Consider the following 21,719-nt stretch of genomic DNA (forward strand, 5'->3'; position numbering starts at 1 on the left):
TTTTAATTGGAATGCGCTTAAAAATCAGCTCTATTTCTTCCTGAAATGAATCACTTACATACCCATATATAGTTGTATTCAATCAGGGCAGTACTCTGACTTAAAGGGTTTATCCAGGAATTTAAAAAAAAGGTCTTTAAAAGAAAAAAAACTCTCATCAATGAAACCAAGCTTTAATACCATACACATTCTGAGGGCAGGAGTGGTGCTCTTTTTGGAAGACATCTGGTTACTTTTTTTTTTTTGCCAGGATAATCCTCCTTTTAAAGGGAGTCTAGGGCATGCTTGCCTCTTCCCTGCCTTCACTGCCTTAAGGGAGTATGGAGTAGTCTGAGACACCTCCTGTCTTAATTATTCCCTCAGGAATCCTCTTTACCCCATTGCAGTTCTCCCCTCTCCGAGTGGCTGCTGTGTATAAACACAAACACAGATTATTTTACCGGGAAGTCAGTGTATGGAAAGAGGATTTTATTACAGCAAGGAAAGAATGATTGTATGGTACAGACTACCGAAAGTGTCACTGTCACATGTCAAGACATTGAAAGCTTTGATTGGTCAGGGTGTGGGTTCTCAGACCCCTACTGATCGCTAGAATGATCTAAAAGAAACAATTGGCAGAGCGCTGCTTGTCCTATCTTTCTGCAGGAGATAGGCTCCATAGACTTTATCTTATGCTGCAAGACTAGGAGAGAAGTGCTCAGCCTTTCCCAGCCTGTTCTAGCAATCCATGGTGGTCTCAGCACCCAGACCCTTACCAAACAAAACTTTTGATGCGTCTTGGGTCAATCTGTAAGTGACAGTGACACTTTGCCAGATAAGCTTTTTTTGCTTCATCGCTAGTTAAGTCGCATGCATTGTAAGGGAAATGAGCTTTAGTAAGGAAGTCTGGAAGATCCTTTTTATGAAACAAGAAAACCCCATTTAAACTAGAGCTGAAAATGTCTTTTTCAAGGTTTTCTGGGTGTACGTTTGACTTAAAGGCACGTCCACGGCAAGTGTAGAGTTGCTAAACGCTTTTGGTGCCAGAGTGTTAAGTACTCTCCACAGGAGGCATGACACTCTCTATGACTTCTATGCACTTCAGAGCTTCTCCTTAACAGATCTTATAAATTCTTAGGTATCATTCACAGCATTCATTTTCACATAACAGAAAATCCTAAACGGATAGGTCATGAAAACCAAGCATGCCAAGGCACTCCATACAGGTTTATCAGCAAGATTAAAAATAAAACTTGTCTGGGCTTTACCGCAATCCCTTACATGTCAGTCTGAAGTATTGGGTGCTAGTAAGCACTTACAGCAGGTTAATATTTCCTCTAAACTTCAGAAAGTATTAGCGATGTAAGGCTGGGTTCACACCACGTTTTTGCAATACAGTTCCTGTATCAGGGTTTTGATTTAAAAAAATAATAATAATGTCCGGTTGCATCCGTTTTTTTTAAAGGAAAAAAAGTATACATTTTTAACTTCCATTATGAAGAAAGTTTCACTTGGTTGATTGAAATTCCAAGAAAAAAAACTGTGCAAAGTCAAAAACCATATGGTGAAAACCTGATGGAACCATACGCACTTACTGTTCTGTATGGTTCCCATTGACTCCCATGTTTAAAAAAAAAAGTCTACGTTTCAATACGGTCTTTTACCCGGACCAAAAACCATGGTAGGCTACGGTTTTGGGTTAGGGAAAAAACTGACAAAACCATATAGGCATGGGGTTAACATTAGGGATCGACCGATTATCGGTATGGCCGATATTATCGGCCGATAATCACGATTTTGGGCATTATCGGTATCGGCAATTACCTTGCCGATAATGCCCCACCGCACTGAAACCGCCCACCGCACCGCGTCGCACCCCCCACCGGTAGTGCTGGGCGGTATACTGGTATGGATTTTTGCCCATACCGCTATACCGGTCGGGCCCCTCCCCCACCCTCCGAGTCAATAAAAAAAATTAAACTTACCCGTAATGGGGGTGGTCCGGGCCATCCATACTTCCTGTAGTGTCCGGCGGCATTCCGGGTGGAGGGTGAACCGGTCCGGGCTGTCCTTCTCTGGGGGTCATCTTCTCCACTCCGGGCAGGCTCCGGCCTAGTACGCTGCATAGACGCCGTGACGTCAGGTGCGTCGCTACGCACGGGCGTCACTGCGCAGCGGCGTCTATGCTGCGTTACTAGGCCGGAGCCTGCCCGGAGTGGAGAAGATGACCCCCGGAGAAGGACAGCCCGGACCAGTTCACCCTCCACCCGGAATGCCGCCTGACACTACAGGAAGGAAGGATGGCCCGGACCACCCTGACAGGTAGGGGGAGAGAAGCGGGTGGTGGCGGCGGCCTATGGCACCGCAAAAGCCACTGCAGTGCATTGATTTAAAGTGCCGCTTTAAATCAATGATCTGCAGCGATGTCGCGGGGGGATAAATAGCCGATAACTTGTACCGGAATATCAATATAAGTTATCGGCTATCGGCCCTAACCTCCACCGATTATCGGTATTGGCTCTATAAAAACTATATCGGTCGATCCCTAGTTAACATACACAATTAATAATTTATCTTACTCGATTGCACATGACTGCACTTGAGTTGACCATGGGTATGCTATGAAAGTTGGCTGGATATGCAATTCAAAGTAGTGCACTCACCTATGTTGTGTACACTCTGAGTGCAACATGGAGACTGGCATAAGATATCAAATTTACCAGTGTGTACCGTAGGTTTGGGTCGAAGCCAATCCCAGCCATGGATCCAAGGAGGGACATAAGGAAGCAGCCAATATTCGAAGACTAACTGCAGGATACTGTAGGATAACAAGGGATACCTTCAGGCGCTAACGTCACAGATATGGATAGATAGATATTCTAATTGTGAACAGATATGACAACGTGTTTTGAGGAAGAACTATCCTTTTCATCAGGTCCATACAATATAGGTTATACACAGTACACAGACTTTTTATAGATACAAAGTGATAACTCGGGTAGTAAACAAGCATTCTATGTAAGGATAAAACACACAAAATACAAAATCAGCTACATGCATTCACATAAATATACATACAGGAAATTGTAGTCACATAAAACATTCATTAAAAATGCTAAGAATTATGTCAAAGATCATACAGTCTCAGCATATTTCATCTTTATTGTATGGACCTGATGAAGAGAATTGTTCATCCTCAAAACGTGTTGTCCTATGTATTCCTAATGAATCTTTTATAATATATGCCTATAATGACTGTTTGAATTTGGTACTCCTGGTCAGTGCCTGTAAGTATCCCTTGCTATCCCGCCATGTGCCACATTTGGTCTTTAAATATTGAATGATTGGTTAAACCCACCAAATGACCATATGAGCCCTCCCGCCTCTCTCCTGATGGTAGATGTCAGGAGAAAGAGGTATCAGGCATATTACCGTATTTTTCGCCATATAGGACGCTACGGCATATAAGACGCACTCAATTTTAAAGGAGGAAAATCTAGAATACAGTGTAAAGTATGGGACCGTGATCTTCAACCTGCGGACCTCCAGATGTTGCAAAACTACAACTCCCAGCATGCCCGGACAGCCATTGGCTGTCCGGGCATTCCAGGAATTGTAGTTTTGCAACATCTGGAGGTCCGCAGGTTGAAGACCACTGGTATAGGAGGTACTCGTGTGTCCCCGCTGCTCCGGACCCATCACCGCTGCCCTGGATGTCGCCCTCCATCGCTGTCCCCGTGTCCCAGTCGCTCCGGAACGTCTCTGATGCCCGGTATCCTCGCTCTCCGTCGCCGCCATCACGTCGCTACGCACGCCACTTCTATTGGATGACGGGACGGCGCGCGCGACGACGTGATGACGACGGAGAGCGCCCGCCATGCAGGGGATCCCGACACGGAGCAGACACCGAGGAGGCAGGTAAGGTCCCTCCCAGTGCAGCCGAGTTAGTGTCACTTTCCCGCTATTCGTGATGTCCTGTATTAGCCGTGGGTCCCGGCCGTTGATGGCCGCAGGGACCGCCGCGATAGGACAGGGTTTTAATGTGTATTTGCCATATAAGATGCACCAACTTACCCCCCCCCCCCCACAGATTTGGGGAGGAAAAAGTGTGTCTTATACGGCGGAAAATACGGTAGATATAATCTTGGTCCATCCTTTCTTCCTGCTGGAGATAAACCAGAGGTGTCTTTAGCAGCTTATTTTTCTCTCGCAATTGAAGTATGCATGCTTGGCAGAGTGGAGTCTGAATGGCATCCATTGGGTTTCTTATTGGTGCTCTCTATATTGCAGGGTTCTGTCATGACAAAAAATACTGCTTGCAGTGTTTTTGTGTCCTATTATCCAATCGGAAGCCTGCGTAAGCCTCACACACAAATGTGAACGAATCCTAAACAGCGAGTTTGCTACGTAGTTTTATTTTTTGGCTGGATGCCAGGCACAGTATTCTGTTTCACCCAATCATTGGTGACCCACATGCAGTGGCAAATGGCTGCTTGGGTTTGCCAATAAAACAGTAATATTGCAAACAAAATGATGCTGCCGATGCTGTTACAATAACCTCACCTGATATAGAAGTCTATAATCTGACCCATGTGCATGCTGACTGCTTTGCAGAGTCATCCCCTCTTTGTATCCTGTAGTCCTGCACTGTGTACGTTATCCCTGGGCTTGAAGCCTTGTTAATGGGTCGTAGCCTTCAGATTTCCAGGATGTTGTCTGTTCCTGAATACAGTGATTTTACTGTTCCTTGCATGGAGAACTCTGGCCCAGGTGTTCAGTTCATAAAGAGCTTCAGTTTTTTTTTTCTCGGAGAGGTAAAGCACCATATGATTACCTGCCATTATGTCTTGGGCGCTTTTCCTTTTAGGATTGAAAGGAAGTATTCTAGTTAACCTCTGTTTTGTTTGTCTAGTGCGAGATGGAGCTCTTTCCTGGGGGCCATGCTTTGTGTGCTGCTTGTTAAAAAGGTTTAATTGAAGTGTTGTATGTTCAGTATATGGCATAAAAAAAAAAATAAAAAGACGTAAGTACTCTGCTCCATCCCAAGAAAAAGCATTTTATCAAATACCATAAATGCATATATAATATATTTTCATACCTTCCTACTAATACCTCCATAATTGTTTGGGAGAGGTGTGAATAGCCTCATATATAATATGGTGATTTAAATTTTCCCCAAAAATGGAAGGAAAAAAAAAGCACACTCCATTCTGAACATGCAGAATTGCATTGGCTGTCAGATGTATTGCCTGATCACCCCATATACCGTATTTTTCGCCCTATAGGATGCACCGGCATATAAGACGCACCCTATTTTAAAGGTGCAAAATCTAGAAAGAAAAAAAAATTCTGAACCCAACAGTGATCTTCAACCTGCGGATCTCCAGATGTTGCAAAACTACAACTCCCAGCATGCCTGGACAACCGTTGGCTGTCCGGGCATGCTGGGAGTTGTAGTTTTGCAACATTTGGAGGTCCGGAGATTGAAGACCACTGGTATAGGAGGTAATACTTGCGTGTTCCCGCTGCCCTCGATGTCGCTCCATCGCTGTTGCCCCGTCCCCCGTGGTGTCCCCGACGCCTTCTTCCCCGGGATTCACGCTCTCCGTCGCCGTCATCATGTCGCTACGCACGCCGCTCCTATTGGATGACGGGACGGCGTGCGCGACGACGTGATGACGTCGAAGGAGAGCGCTGGCCATGCAGGGGATCCCGGAATGGAGCAGACACCGAGGAGGCAGGTAAGGTCCCTCCCGGTGTCCTGTAAGCTGTTCGGGACGCCGCTATATCACCGCGGTGGTCCCGAACAGCCCGACTGAGCAGCCGGGTTAGTCACTTCCCCTTCAGATGCGGCGGTCAGCTTTGATCGCCGGGTCTGAAGGGATAATACAGGGAATCACCGCGATCGGTGATGTCCTGTATTAGCCGCGGGTCCCGGCCGTTAATGGCTGCAGGGACCGCCGCGATAGGTGTGTGTATTTGCCGTATAAGACGCACCAACTTTTTCCCCCAGTTTTGGGGAAGAAAAAGTGCGTCTTATACGGCGAAAAATACGGTACGTCCATGCTTGGCTGCATGTGTTTTCTGGCACGGCTTATCTCCCAAAGAACAAGTAATATAGAGAAAAGGGGAGTAACCAAATAACTTTACGCAGATGTCCTTGGTCAGATTTGAATCCAGGACAGCAGCTCTGCAAGAAAACAGTGCTAACCACTGAGCTGCAGGGACTACATGGCCAAAAAATATTCTTGGTTGGGTTACAACTTTGTAACAGTTATATAGTTGTGGAGGGCCGTAACATTGTGTAGCCATTATGGAAATGTCGGCATACTGTACAGTTGTGCCTTTGCAGTTTTTAGCTGTTGTCTGGCATTATATCACTGAGAAGGTACTAGCAGGTCATGACCCCCGACTGACAGATTCCTGTGATGGTGGAGCCCGCAAATCCTATTATTTAAGTGGCATTACAGCTGAATAACCTGCTGGGTCTCCTTATGTGACACTTTACTTTTGAAAAAGCCTATTTTAGGTTGATAAAGGATCTATTGGATGCAGTCTGTAGCTCTAAAGGTATAAGCAGTTATTAAATTATTACCTTGTTCATTTTTTGGTGATACTCTTATATACTTTTTCTTGTAAACAAGCAGCCATATTTTTGTATTGGGTGACAATAGCTGGCTATATCTGGTTCTAGCTTTTGATTTTATATAAGGCATCATAGCAGGTTTAAAGGAGTAAACGGGGGGGGGGGGGGGGGCGGTGAGAGTCCACCTATTCAAGGGTTACTCTCTTAATCGAAAGTTACTCCCTATTAACAAGATAGGGAATACCTAGTGGATCGATGAGTCCAGCTGCTGAGACCCCCACCGACCCTGAGGGCAGAGGACAAATTTCCTCTGAATGAATGAAGCGGCTGCACACATGGGCATCTAGAACTCCATTCATTCGCTTTGGGGCTTCCGATCGTTGCCAAGCTCCATACCCATAGAAAATGAATGAATCGCACGTTCATTTGTAGAATGGTTGTCCTCTGTCGGGGTAAGTAGGGATACCATTAGTTGGAAGCACGCATGTGCAGCCAGCTCAGTGACCATCAGTGTTTAAAGGGGTACTTCACCCCTAGACATCTTATCCCCTATCCAAAAGATAGAGGATAAGATGTCTGATCACGGGGGTCCCTCAGCATTTGTTTAGAACACTGAATGCCAGCGGTGGGGGTTGTGACGTCACGTTTATGCCCCCTGTGACATCACACCACTCCCCCTCAATGCAAGACTGCCACCACGCCCCCTCCCATAGACTTGCATCGAAGGAGCGTGACGTGACATCACGAGGGGCATGGCTGTGACCTGATGACTCCACGCCGCCCGCTCCAAGTGTTCGGAATGCTGGGGCAGAGGAGTACCCCTTTAAAAGACCCAAGGAGACTGGAGTGCTGACCATGTTCACTGCCTCCATTTATGCCAGTTATTCCCTTTACTTACTACACCCCAAACTGGGCAATGCTAGAAGCTCCTTTAATGACTGAATTGAGACGAGCTTTAGAGCTGCTTGGCACACAGGCGATTCTATACTCCATACATGTATTCTGTATTTCTGACAGGCCAGGTGTTTTCTACTTCGCTTTCTTCATGAATCACAATCTGTGGGTGGAGGTGTGGATGGCTGGAAGAGCTGGTACTAACCCTGCTCATGCCATAGTGATACTCCCAGCTTGAACTGGAGCCAGAATCTGGGCGGATGTCATTGAAGGAAGTTCAGTCATTATTTATAATGTAACACCATCATGTTTGCTTAGAAGAATCGTTTACTGCTCCCCTATCTGGGCCTTCTGCTTATATTACTAGAACATGGTTCCAGATATGGCAGGATCTCAACAGATCTAGATTAGGACTATACTGATCACTAGGGGTGTGAATCGCCAAGAATTTGGCGATTCGATTCGAATCGCGATACCAGTGTGGCGATTCGATATATCGCGATATATCGCGATACCGTCTAGGTGACGATACATCGCGATATATCGCCCACCTGGGAGCATTCATAGATCCCAATAGACGCCGCTGTCAGCTTTGACAGCGGCGATCTAGTACTCCGGTGCTCACTTTTCTCATGTTATCCCGTGCGGGCTGCAAAATAAAATAAAACGCACTTTATCTTACCTGCCAACGAGCCCGCGGAGCTCCGGTACAGTCCGGTACAGGTGTTGGGTCCCCGGGCTGTATTCTTCTTACTTCCTGTTAGTCCGGCACGTCACATGGAGCTTCAGCCTATCACCAGCGGAGGCGGGACATCGCTGCGGCTGGTGATAGGCTGAAGCTCCATGTGACGTGCCGGACTAACAGGAAGTAAGAAGAATACAGCCCGGGGACCGAACACCTGTACCGGAGCTCCGCGGGCTCGTTGGCAGGTAAGATAAAGTGCGTTTTATTAAAAATTCCACATCCCTAAAAGAATCGATTCAAAAATATTTTGAATCGATTCTGTATCGGCAAATGAAAAATCGCGATTATCGCGAGAATCGATTTTTTCTTACATCCCTACTGATCACATCTCTGAATGCAGCCTTTGGTGCGATACGGGACCGTGGCCGCCGTCCGAGCTTCCCCCTGATTCCATCTGTCTCTCCCTGCAATGGTCACCTATCTCGGGACCTTCGTGAACATAGCCTGAACCAAAGACTTCCAGCAACAGTGTGAGTGCTCCGTTTTCTTTGTCATTTGCAATACCTATTTTTTATTTTGTTTTGTTCAGTGTCTGGTCAGGAGCAATGCAGTGCAGGGAAATGGATGTGGAAATAGGATTTACATGGAAGGTTCGTTCATACCAAAGAAGCCATTGTGGTGTAATAGATTAAGAACATGTAGCATTGGGGACCTGCAGACTGTCATGTTTGTGGTGACCCGTTGACTCCTCTGCAGCCAATCCTTTTGTTCCTCAAGAAAAACACACTTTTCTGAGGTGTCTGGAACCTCCCCTCGTGCCATTGAAATAAGGCTATGTTCAAACCAGTCTTTTTAAAGCGCAACTGTCACAAATTTGTACCCCCATAAACTAATCGCAGGGTAACAACGTTTTTTAGAATTACTCTCCAGGTATTCATTTTACTGCTTTATGGCAAATTTCATCAGGCTTAAAAATGCTTTATAAGACAGCCAGGAACATCAGTAGACATGCAGTGAGGGGGTGGGGTGTGACGTCATGAGGGGCGGGGCTATGACGTCACAAACTCCCGCCTCCAGTGTTTGGAAAAGTTTGTTCCAAATGTTGAGCAGCGGAGTACTCCTTTAAGTTCTAAGCCCATTTAATAGAACAGTGTTATTCGAACAGTGTCTCTAGCTGTTGCAAAACAACAAGTAGTTTTCAAACAGCTGGAGACACACTGTCTGGAAAACACTGTATTGAATAATAATAAGTACCGTATTTTTCGCCGTATAAGACACACACTTTTTCTTCCCCCAAAACTGGAGGGGGGAAGTTGGTGCGTCTTATACGGCGAATACCTGCGGCCATCAACGGCCGGGACCCGCGGCTAATACAGGACATCACCGATCGCGGTGATGCCCTGTATTAACCCTTCAGACGCGGCGATCAAAGCTGACCGCCACATCTGAAGCGAAAATAACACTAACCCGGCTGTTCGGGACCGCTGCAGTGAAATCGGGGCATCCCGAACAGCTTACAGGACACCGGGAAGGACCTTACCTTCCTCCTCTGTGTCTGCTCCGTGCCGGGATCCCCTGCATGGCCGTCGCTCTCCTTCGATGTCATCATGTCGTCGCCCACGCCGTCCCGTCATCCAATAGGAGTGCCGTGCGTAGCGACGTGATGACGGCGAGCGTGGATCCCGGGAAGAAGACGTCGGGGACACCGCAGGGACGCGGCGACAGCGATGGACCGACATCCAGGGCAGCGGTGACGGGTCCAGAGCGGCGGGGACACGCGAGTATTACCTCCTATACCAGTGGTCTTCAACCTGCGGACCTCCAGATGTTGCAAAACTACAACTCCCAGCATGCCCGGACAGCCGTTGGCTGTCCGGGTATGCTGGGAGTTGTAGTTTTGCAACATCTGGAGGTCCGCAGGTTGAAGATAACTGTTGGGTTCAGTATCTTTTTTTTTTTTTTTTTTTTTTTTTTCTTCTGGATTTTGGACCTTTAAAATGCGGTGCGTCTTATATGCTGGTGCTTCCTATAGGGCGAAAAATACGGGTAATATTTTTATATTATTATTATTATTATTATCATGTGTTGTACCATGGACAAAGATGAACATCTGTTCCCAGGACAAAGAGAGACTGCAGCTTTGCCCAAAGAATGGATTGTAGATTTCATGGTCTTTTTATTTATATTTTTTGTGTAATTTTTTTGAGTTTTCTAGACATAAAACTGAAGGAAAAAATTTAACATTTCTTACAAAAGTTGACTATTTAATTTTAATAGCTTTATAACAGTATCTAAAGAAAAACCAGACCAAAAAAAATCCCGGTATATAGAAGTATACCGTATGGACCCATATAGGTCATAGTACAGTTGTGCATGAGACCAGAACTCTTTATCAAGATCTTGCACAGAAGGATTGTGATCTGCATCTATAGCTGGGAGTGGTTGGGATGTGTCTCCCAACGTGCCAGCTAACAATGCACAACAGATTTTCAGCACAAACATAAGGAAAAGGCAAATCCATAGCACAGAGTCTGTCAGCAATTCTGAGTCCAGAGAACAGCTGACAGGGCAATATGGAGGGCGTTGAACTGTGTAAACATGTCTTTGGTCCATGGACAAAATATCATGGGTTTAAAGCCCCCAATGCAGCTATCGCAAGTTATAAGAAGCCCCCTGATGTGCAGTGCCCATAGCTTTGGGCATTTTACATGAAGGGGCCATAGCCTAGGCACTTGTGGTGGTGGTATAGGGGGCATTGTACTGTCATTGTTGTCCTCCATATATGCCCTTAACAACCAATCCCGGCTCAGCTTTCATTTTACCAGAGGTCATTAAGATAAACACTGAATTGTTATTGGTTATTATGGGCAAAACCAACCAAACAGACAGTCTTAGGAGGAATTTACTAAGACCAGCCTTCCACACATCAGTCTTAAAGGGGTACTCCAGAAGAGAAAAAAATTATGTTTTCAAATTAACTTTATTATAAAAAGGGGTTATCCAGAATTTGAAAAACAGTGCTAATTTCTTTCAAAAACGCCTCCACGTCTGTCCCCAGGTTGGGTGTGGTATTATAACTTGGTTCCATTTACTTTAATGGAACTGAGGTACAGAACCACACCCAACCTGGAGATAGATGGGGAGTGGTTCTTGAAAGGAATTAGCTGTGTTTTTTTTTTTTTTTTAACTTTAATTACACAGATTTGGAAATTATGTCTTATTTAAAAGTCTTAAGCCTTACAGTACTTAGCTGCTGTATGCTCCAGAAGAGGTTGTGTAGGTCTTTCAAGTCTGACCACAGTGCTCTCTTCTGCCACCTCTGGAGCAGGATAGGTTTGCTATTGGGATTTGCTCACGCTCTTGACGGTTCCTTACACAGACAGAGGTGTCAGTAGAGAGCACTGTGGTCAAACTGGAAATAACTACACACCTTACGCTGGAGCATACAGCAGCTGACAAGTAACGGAAGGATTAATATTTTTTAAACAGAGGTAATTTACAAAATCTGTTTAACTTTGACATCAGTGAAATTGAAACTTTTTTTCCCCCTCTGGAGAACCCCTTTAAGTAAACCCCCGCCTGTGTATGATTGCACAGGATTTATAAGAGGTGCACGCCTCTTGATATATCCAGCCACTTCAGAGGCTGCCCTGTGCAGCAGTCTTGGAAATCTACAAAAGAAGACAGCATAAACGGTAGTAAGTTTGGGGTGTGTGAAACTACACCCCTCTTTACGAACTACCACCAAGTGCAGGTTTGTGTACAGTCGCAGAATTTACTTTTTACCAACCTGTACTAGTTTAATCAGTTCCCCTCAAAGTGCCTGCCACAGAGATATACAAAGTCTCTACTGTACCTTTTAAAATGCCTCAGATTTCATAACACAAAACCTAACTTTATTTATTTTTTTTTTTTTTTAGATGATCAAAGTTAAAAAATTAAACAAATTAAAGTTTAAGTGTAGGGTCACACAGGAGGTCATCTGCAGTGTATTTGGAGCTGCGGATGCGCTGCCGGCAGTCAGAGCGAGGGCAGAGCGAACTCCTTGCTGCTGCCATAGCTCTGCTTGTCTACTCTTAGCGGTGGATTTCCCACAGTCACGAGTGGACACAGAGCTACGGCATCAGCAGGGAGTTTGCTCTGCGCTCGCTCTGTGACTGCCGGCAGCGCATCCCCAGCGTCAACTCACTGCGGATTCGCTCCTGTGTGACCCTACTCTAAGGGTAGGATCACACGCAACACGTCCGCAGCATATTTTTCGCTGATGATGACCCTAGTGTGACTCCTGCTGTGCCTGCTCATAGCGTCAATCTGCCACTTCGAGCAGACACACAGCACCTGCGAGTCGCCGTGCGCATGCACAGTGTACTCAGATATCGCAGCCGCTCTCGGCCTAGCTCAGGGAGCAGGGCGAGTGTTCATTACATCTGTGAGTCCACTGTGTGTGCATGCAGCGACTCGCAGGTCCTGGGAGTCTGCTTGTAGTGGCAGGAGGCACAGTAGGGCCGGTCATCGGGGGATCGCTAAAATACGCTGCAGATCTGTTACGTGTGGCCCTACCCTAAGGCATGAAATTTACCAAGATGGCATTTGATGCTTATGTCTTAAAAGTGCACTGCCTCGTCAACCCTAATTTATTAAGAATTGTATACAATGAAGCCGCCTGTGCGCAATGCTTCAGCAATCTGCACTAGCTCCAAGCTAGCATAGATTTAGTCAATTTAGACCTCTATAGTGTAAATTGGGATAAATGTGGTGTTGCAGGATGCTTAGTTCCACCCACTCGGCAAGAGAAGTGCGAGTTTGTGTTTACACAAGACAGTGGTACAGTCACAATTTTCTCTCCATTTGCCAATATCAATGTAAAGGCAATTTTACTGTTAATACCACAATCTTACTGTCATTATGCAAATCGTGGTAATACTGTGTGTTACGTCACACCACACCCCCTCCTTTCATGTCTATGAGAGGGCATGACTGCTAGTACACAGCCGTCATGCCCCCTCCCATAGACATGGAGGGAGTGTGGCGTGACGTCACAAACACAGAAGCCCCAAGCTTATGTGTTCAGAACATTGTGGTGCTGGCCTGGAGATCGCGCGGGGGGGGGGGGGGGGGGGGGTCCAGCCGCTGGGATAGGGGAGTAAATGTATAGGGGCAGAGTACCCCTTTAATGGGGTACTCCGTTACCTTGCTGTCGGAGCTCCGCTTTCCATCGTCTGGAAGTTATTGTTCAAAATGCTGTGTGTGGGCTTCCGTGTTCAGGGCCGCCCCTCGTGACGAAACGCCCGCCCCGTCAACGAAAGTCTATGGAAAGGGCGCGTGATGGCAGTCACGCCCCCTTCCCATAGACTTTCGTTGAGGAGGCGGGCGTGACGTCACGAGGGGCGGCCCTGAACACGGAAGCCCGCACACAGCGTTCGGAACAATAACTTCCAGAAGATGGAAAGCGGAGCTCTAACAGCAAGGTAACGGAGTACCCCTTTTAAATGCCCCGTGTTAGTGAAAACAGCCTAACATTCAAAAAAATAATGTGCCACTTTACAGCAGGCAATGATAGATTTTCCCCTGAATGTTCCCTTTAGAATAGATATCTGACCAAAATTTACAGGGTGGTGATATCACACCAGTGCATCACAGTAGAATTCATAAGACCTGACTCCCACACCACACCCAGACAGGTCACCTCACTCATACACATGTGAGGTAACAGACAATGATTCACTCTTTACTAATATAGGCTAGAAATAGATACATGTCTATGATTAGAGGTTTTCGGGAGTGCTTTATAGTGTAAAGCTATGTTCCCCTCACATTTTCTCATATGTTTGGAGTATACACTACAGGCGTGTGGAAATTTAAAAGAAAACTACTATAAGGTCTTTTATTAATAAAAAAAAACTTAAAAGGCACACCCAAAAAACACTAACTCCTTAAAGGAATTGGCCAGTTTTCGTTCTTGGACTTTAGCTTTGTTTTTTTTTTCTCCTCTCCCCATATTAGCCATAACTCTTATTTTTTCATCTACAGACCCATATGAGGGCTTGTTTTTTTTTTTTTTTTTTCTTTTTTGCAGGACTGATTGTACTTTGTAATGACACCTTTCATTTTTCCGTAACTTATACTCCGAAACCCCAAAAAGTTCATTGGGGAAAAAAGTGCAATTTAGCAAATTTAGGTTTTCTTTTTTTTTTTTTCCTTTTTATGCCATTCACCTTGTGGTCACACTTCATGTTAATTTCATACTTTAGGTTGGCGTGTATAAAATAACACATTTGTATAGTTTCTATCATGTTTTATTAATGGGGCAAAAAAATCTAAACTTTTTACACATTAGTCCTTATGGGACTTTAAAGGGGTACTCGGCCCCTAGCATCTTATCCCCTATCCAAAGCATAGGGGATAAGATGTCAGATCACCGGGGTCACGCTGCTGGGGACCCCCGGGATCTCCGCTGCGGCACCCGGCTTTCATTACGCACAGAGCGAGTTTGCTCTGTGCAGTAATGACGGGCAATACAGGGGCCGGAGCATCATTACGTCACGGCTCCGCCCCTCTTGACGTCACGGCCTGCCCCCTCAATACAAGTCTATGGGATGGGGCATGGTGGCCATCATGCCCCCTCCCGTAGACTTGCATTCAGGGGTGAGCAGTGACGTCACGAGGGGGCGTGATGTAACTATGCTCCGGCCCCTGTATCGCCGGTCATTACGCACAGAGCGAGTGTGCTCTGTGCAGTAATGATAGCGGGGTGCCACAGCGGAGATCCCGGGGGTCCCCAGCAGCATGACCCCGGTGATCTGACATCTTATTATCTATCCTTTAGATAGGGATAAGATGTCTAGGGGCGGAGTACCCCTTTAAAAATGAATCATTCCTCATACAGATCAATGCAGTTCTATTGAAATCCATTTATCTGTGTGATCTGTGCTCATTTGGTAGAGCCTGCTCCAGGAAGCTCAGGGTGTATGGAGCGGACTCCTGACTCGATCGCCCTCCATACACCCTGAGCACTGCTGTACTTGTCGGGGGTTTACAACCAGGGGCAATTAAACACAATAATTTTAAGGTAATACGTAGCTGCAAGTGCTTTACATTACACTAAATATGTGGCCCAATGTGCACTCCATTGCATGCAATTTCACGAGGAAAAGAGGGCGGAGTCACTCCTTATTGTAAAACATATATATATTTTATTGATATGCATTAAGACATGATTAGACAATATAAAATTTCACATAGCAGGGAGAGTCTCCGCTAGTTGGAGAAGAGGGTGTCACTCCAGAAGGTCCACATAACAGAGTCACATGCATAATATAAAGTGGCTGTTCCTCATATTGCAACATCTCCATGTGGAAAATCCCACTATATATAAGGTGCAAATATATACCAATATAGTAACACAATACACAGAGGACCACTGGAGAGACGCCACCCCAATGCATGTTTCGGGATGTCCTTTGTCCTTTTTTAAAGCTCTTGGGATGGAATTGCTAGGTCCTGAAAAGCCAAATATAAATCAATCCTTAATCTATAAATGTTATTATGGCCCTTTGCCACAAAAAAAGGTAAATATGAGCTTCCTGGATAAAGTCGGGAACTAACCAAATACACATATTAAACAACTACTGGCTGGAAAAGGAATAGTAGTTATGGCAGAATAACTAGTGCTGAGGGACGCGTCATTATGCAACAAATACAACAATAAAGTTTACAGGAATTGCAGCGTTGCCAAGTGGTGTTAGTACAACCCCATGAATAAGGTTAGAAAAACAAAATGTATCTGGAACTTGTTCATAAGTATCCAGTCCTCCTAAACTTGCCAAATAAATTCTTTATGTTTAAAATGTCAGAAACAGCAATTCCAACAGGAAGTATAGGAGAAGTCCATTCAGGACCGCTTCAACTGGAACAGTGAACTAAATGTGGAATCTCTAGTAATGCTGTTATCCTGAACATACTGCGAGGCTATGTTCACACGCCGGAATGTCCATGTGGGGTTCTGCCAAAATTTAAAGGATATTGGGGGAGATTTATTAAAACCTGTGCAGAAGGAAAGTTTACCAGTTGCCCATAGCAACCGATCAGATCACTTCTTTCACTTTTAGAGGCCTTTTTAAAAATAAAACCAAAACTGGTTGCTATGAGAAACTGGACAACTTTTACTCTGCACAAGTTTTACTTAATCTACCCCATTATGTTTAATGGGATTCCGCTTTTTAGGGCTGGGCAGTATGACCAAATATGTGTATGACGGTATATAACGGTATTTTCCCACCCCCCCCACCCCCACCCCAATCACGTGACCCGCCAGCACTGTTCTGCTCCCCCTAATTAATGATCAGCCCAGCGTGGTACTACTCACAGATGTCCCCTTCAAGCACTGCCCTCCTCCTCTTTTTTGGGGGCCGCCGGCGATGGAACTCTATACTGTACGCCAGTTGTCTCCAACCTGGGGACCTCCAGGCATGCTGGGAGTTGTAGTTTTGCAACAGCTGGAGGTCCGCAGTTTGGAGACCATTGCTGTACGCTGTATACCTATGCCCGGGCTGCAAAAGATACAGAAAATAAACTTTAACTTGCCTACGTCGGCCTTACGCTGTTCCTTGGGACTGGAACGTCGGACAGCCGTCAGCCTATCACCGGCCGCAGCGATGTCCCGCCCCGGCCAGTGATAGGCTGAGTGCTCTGTCATGTAAGAAGCCTATCACTGGCCGGGACGGGACATTGCTGCAGCCGGTGATAGGCTGACGGCTGTACGACGTTCCCGTCCCCAGCGTGAGGCCGACGTAGGTGAGTTACAGTTTATTTTCTTTATCTTTTGCAGCCTGGGCATAGGTATACAGCGTACAGCAGTGGTCTCCAACCTGCGGACCTCCAGCTGTTGCAAAACTTCTACTCCCAGCATGCCTGGACAGCCGTTGGCTGTCCAGGCATGCTGGGAGTTGTAGTTTTGCAACATCTGGAGGTCTGCAGGTTGGAGACCACTGGTGTACAGTATAGAGTTCCAGCGCCCGGCGGCCCCCAACAAAGAGGAGGATTGCAGTGCGGGTGACATATGTGAGTAGTAGCCTGCTGGGCTGATCATTAATTGGGGGGGCAGAACAGTGCTGGCGGGTAACATAGGATTAGTTCTCCGATGTGGTGACAGCGCTGCGCTGGGCTGATAATACATTCCTGAGGGGGAGGGGCCCAACCGGTATTGCGGTATGGGGGAAAATTCATATCGTGCAGCCCAAAAAAATTCGGTAGGAACCGGTATACCGCCCAGCCCTACCGCTGTTCCATTCAGTCTTTCCAGTCTGACCACCGTGCTCTCTGCTGTCACCTTTGTGTCTGGGGCAGGAGTGGTTTGCTATGGGGATTTGTTCCTGCTCTGGACAGTACCTGACACAGACACAGAGGTGGCAGCAGAGAGCACTGTGGACAGACTGGAAATAACTACACAACCTCCTCTGGAGCATAAAGCAGCTGATAAGTACTGGAAGGATTAATATTTTTTAATAGAAGTCATTTACAAATCTGTTTAACTTTCTGGCACCAGTTAATATAAAAGGAGTACCCCTTTAATATTAGTGAAGATCTCAGTAAATAAAGTTCTAAAGTTTTCCTAAGTTTTCACACAATTTACCACATGTCAAAAGAGACATATGAGAAGTGAGTTTTGATCAATGGGGGTCTGGCTGCTGATTGCAAGAATAAAGGGACCGAAGCAAATAAAGCTGGGCATGCAGAGTATGGAGTGAAAGTCTTATATCAGTGGTGGACTCGGCAGCGAGACCCCCACTGATCAGGACTTCTGACATGAAGTTTTGTATCACGAAGATAAAAGTACATTCTATTTAATCTCAAAAGTATTAAACCAGAATAAGTGGTATGATGCGCACAAGTTTATACAAGCAGAATGTAGACGACTCCTCATCAGAGAGCTCCCGATCTGTGCTTCCTCTTGTTTCTACTAGGACCAACTTTTTTCTTCTGTAGACTTGGCTTGCTGCAGGCACACAAAACACCAATGTCTTTGTAAATGGAGTCTAATGCCTGAGGCCACAGAATTAATGTGGCGACATTCCTGACCCTGTCAAGCCCCAAGAGGTTTAATGTTTAATCATTCACAACTGCTGTCTGAAAAGGCACCAAAAAGGTAAAGAGCTGTACGTGTATAACACACACATTTTATATATTTATATATATATGTATATATGTATATGTGTATATATATATATATATATATATATATATATATATATATATATATATATATAATATATAAATTTTTTTTTTTTTTTTTACATACACAGCTCAAAACAATAAAGGGAACCCTTAAACAACACAATGTAACTCCAAGTCAATCACACTTCTGTGAAATCACACTGTCCACTCAGGAAGCAACACTGATTGACAATCAATTTCACATGCCGTTGTGCATATGGAACAGACAACAGGTGGAAATTATAGACCATTAGCAAGACACCCCCCAATTAAGGAGTGGTTCTGCAGGTGGTGACCACAGACCACTTCTCAGTTCCTAGGCTTCCTTGCTGATGTTTTGGTCACTTTTGAATGCTAGCGGTGCTTTCACTCTAGTGGTAGCATGAGACGGAGTCTACAACCCACACAAGTGGCTCAGGTAGTGCAGCTAATCCAGGATAGCCCATCAATGCGAGCTGTGGCAAGAATGTTTGCTGTGTCTGTCAGCGTAGTGTCCAGAGCATGGAGGCGCTACCAGGAGACGTGGAGGAGGCTGTAGGAGGGCAACAACCCAGCAGCAGGATCGCTACCTCCGCCTTTGTGCAAGGAGGAGCAGGAGGAGCACTGCCAGAGCCCTTCAAAATGACATCCAGAAGGCCACAAATGTTTGTGTCCACTCAAATGGTCAGAAACAGACTCAATGAGGGTGTTATGAGGAACCTACATCCACAGGTTGGGGTTGTGCTTATAGCTCAACACCATGCAGGGCGTTTGCCAGAGAACAAAAAATTGGCAAATTCGCCAGCATGACCGGTTTGGCGGTGGGTCAGTAATGGTGTGGGCTGGAATTTCTTTGGGGGGCCGCACAGCCCTCCATGTGCTTGCCAGAGGTAGCCATTAGGTACAGAGATGAGATCCTCAGACCCCCTGTGAGACCATATGCTGGTGCGGTTGGCCCTGGGTTCCTCCTAATGTAAGACAATGCTTGACCTCATGTGGCTGGAGTGTGTCCGCAGTTCCTGCAAGAGGAAGGTATTGATGCTATGGACTAGCCCACCTGTTCCCCATACCTGAATCCGATTCAGTACATCTGGTACATCATATCTCGCTCCATCTACCAACGCCGCATTGCACCACAGACTGTGTCCAGGAGTTGGCGGATGCTTTAGTCCAGGTCTGGTAGGACATCCCTCAGGAGACCATCTCACCGCCACCTCATTAGGAGCATGCCCAAGCATTGTAGGGAGGTCATATGGGCAGGTGGAGGCCACACACTACTGAGCCTCATTTTGACTTGTTTTAAGGACATTACATCAAAGTTGGATCAGCCTGTAGTGTGGTTTTCCACTTTGATTTTGAGTGTGACTCCATATCCAGACCTCCATGGATTGATACATTTGATTTCCATTGATAATTTGTGTGATTTTGTCAGCACATTCAACTATTCGAAGACTAAAGTATTTCATACAATTAGTTCAAAACATACACACATATATATATATACACACACACACACACCTAATCACATAAATACAAAAGAGTTCTATCTTTAAAAATACTCCTCTAGGGTATAGCAACGTTAATGGGCACTCATATGGGTAACCAAATTAGTTGCATGCAGAATAGACTCACTGCCCATTCCCACAATCTACCACCTGAGACCGGCATACGGGAATCATTCTGCTTTTCTTCCTTGGCTTTTCTAGGTATTCCCAAGGAAGCAATGTATACACTTATCTACTTAGCAGGGATACAGGAAAGTCATACACAATAGAAGAAACAGTGCTATTCACAGATGTCTACATGACAAGTGAGAAAGTGGCAGAAAATCAAAGCCGAAGCAAGATTCCTATTAGAAATCCACTTTCTGGTCGGACGTACTGAACAGAACAATAATTTTGCATGTAAAACAACCACAAATATGAACTAACTGCTTTCAGCACAGAACACAATCTAATAATAAATGAATGGTTAAAAGAACATGCAGCCACTTGACAATGAATAGAAGACATCCAGCTGGGAGACATGCAGACTCCTAACCCCCCAACAACGTATAGAAAGCAAACAATCTTACTATTCACATTAGCGTCGTGGCTTCCTCTCTTAAAGGAGCCATGACAGCTTTGACAGATCCCATGGATATTTAATATGGTCTGTTTGGTGTATGGTTTGTTTCATGGCAAGAACAGCGCTGCTGTTCTTTCCATCAATCAATCCATACACCAAACAGACCATATTTTCTAACTGTCAAAGCAATGGAAACCTGACGGAACAGATGTGAACAGAGCCTAAGACAGTTGTCCTTGCTCCTACTGATGCTAAAGGTAACAACATACAGTATTCCTATATCCTTAATAACTCTCCCTGCAGTCTGGTCTGGGCTTCCGTTGACAGCATGCATACCTGTCATTTGGTATAAATAACATTACAAATTTATATACATGAAAAATTATACTGTATTTTTCGCCCTATAAGACCCAATTTTAAAGGTGCAAAATCTAGAAAAAAGAGATTCTGCACCCAACAGTGATCTTCAACCTGTGGACCTCCAGATGTTGCAAAACTACAACTCCCAGCATGCCCGGACAGCCAACGGCTGTCTGGGCATGCTGGGAGTTGTAGTTTTGCAACATCTGGAGGTCCGCAGGTTCAAGACCACTGGATAGGAGGTAGTACTCGCGTGTCCCCGCCGCTCCGCACCAGTCACCGCTGCCCTGGATGTCGCTCCATCGCTGTCGCCGCGTCCCCGGGGTGTCCCCGAAGCTCCGGACGTCTTCCCCGGGATCCACTCTCTCCGTCGCCGTCATCACGTCGCTACGCACGTCGCTCCTATTGGATGACGGGACAGCATGCGCGACGGCGTGATGACGTCGAAGGAGAGTGCCACCATGCAGGGGATCCCGGCACGGAGCAGACACCGAGGAGGCAGGTAAGGTCCCTCCCGGTGTCCTGTAAGCTGTTCGGGACGCAGCGATTTCACTGTGGTGGTCCCGAACAGCCCGACTGAGCAGCCAGGTTACTGTCACTTTCGCTTCAGACGCGGTGGTCAGCTTTGATCGCCGCGTCTGAAGGGTTAATACAGGGCATCACCGCGATCGGTGATGTCCTGTATTAGCCGTGGGTCCCGGCTGTTGATGGCCGCAGGGACCGACCCGATAGGTGTGTATTCGCCATATAAGACGCACCAACTTCCCCCCCATCTCCCCCCCCACAGTTTTGGGGAAGAAAGTGTGTCTTATATGGTGAAAAATACGGTAAATAAGATGACAAAGACTGATAAAAATGCAACACAGTAGATCAGAAATCTGCCTTTAGTCGGCATCTGCCAAGTCTGTTTGTGCCAACAAAAGCTGCTGATAGTCAACAGGAAGTGGTCTACATTGT

General features: G+C 45.9%; 1 protein-coding gene across 2 annotated transcripts in view; it reads left to right on the plus strand.

Annotated features, from left to right (window-relative positions):
- The window catches only part of CTTNBP2NL (CTTNBP2 N-terminal like), an 80,515-nt gene that overhangs the window by 17,362 nt on the left and 41,434 nt on the right, over window positions 1-21,719 (plus strand). Inside the window, exon 1 of one of the 2 annotated variants that reach the window (XM_056558283.1) lies at window positions 8,530-8,674. The exons of the other annotated variant lie outside the window; for it this stretch is intronic. The gene's annotated coding sequence lies outside the window, so the exon portion shown is untranslated. Of the gene's footprint in view, window positions 1-8,529; window positions 8,675-21,719 lie in introns of those variants that run through there. 2 annotated transcript variants of the gene reach the window in all.

This window comes from Hyla sarda, chromosome 2 (assembly GCF_029499605.1).
Source record: "Hyla sarda isolate aHylSar1 chromosome 2, aHylSar1.hap1, whole genome shotgun sequence".
In the NCBI taxonomy this organism is placed as follows: Eukaryota; Metazoa; Chordata; class Amphibia; order Anura; family Hylidae; genus Hyla; species Hyla sarda.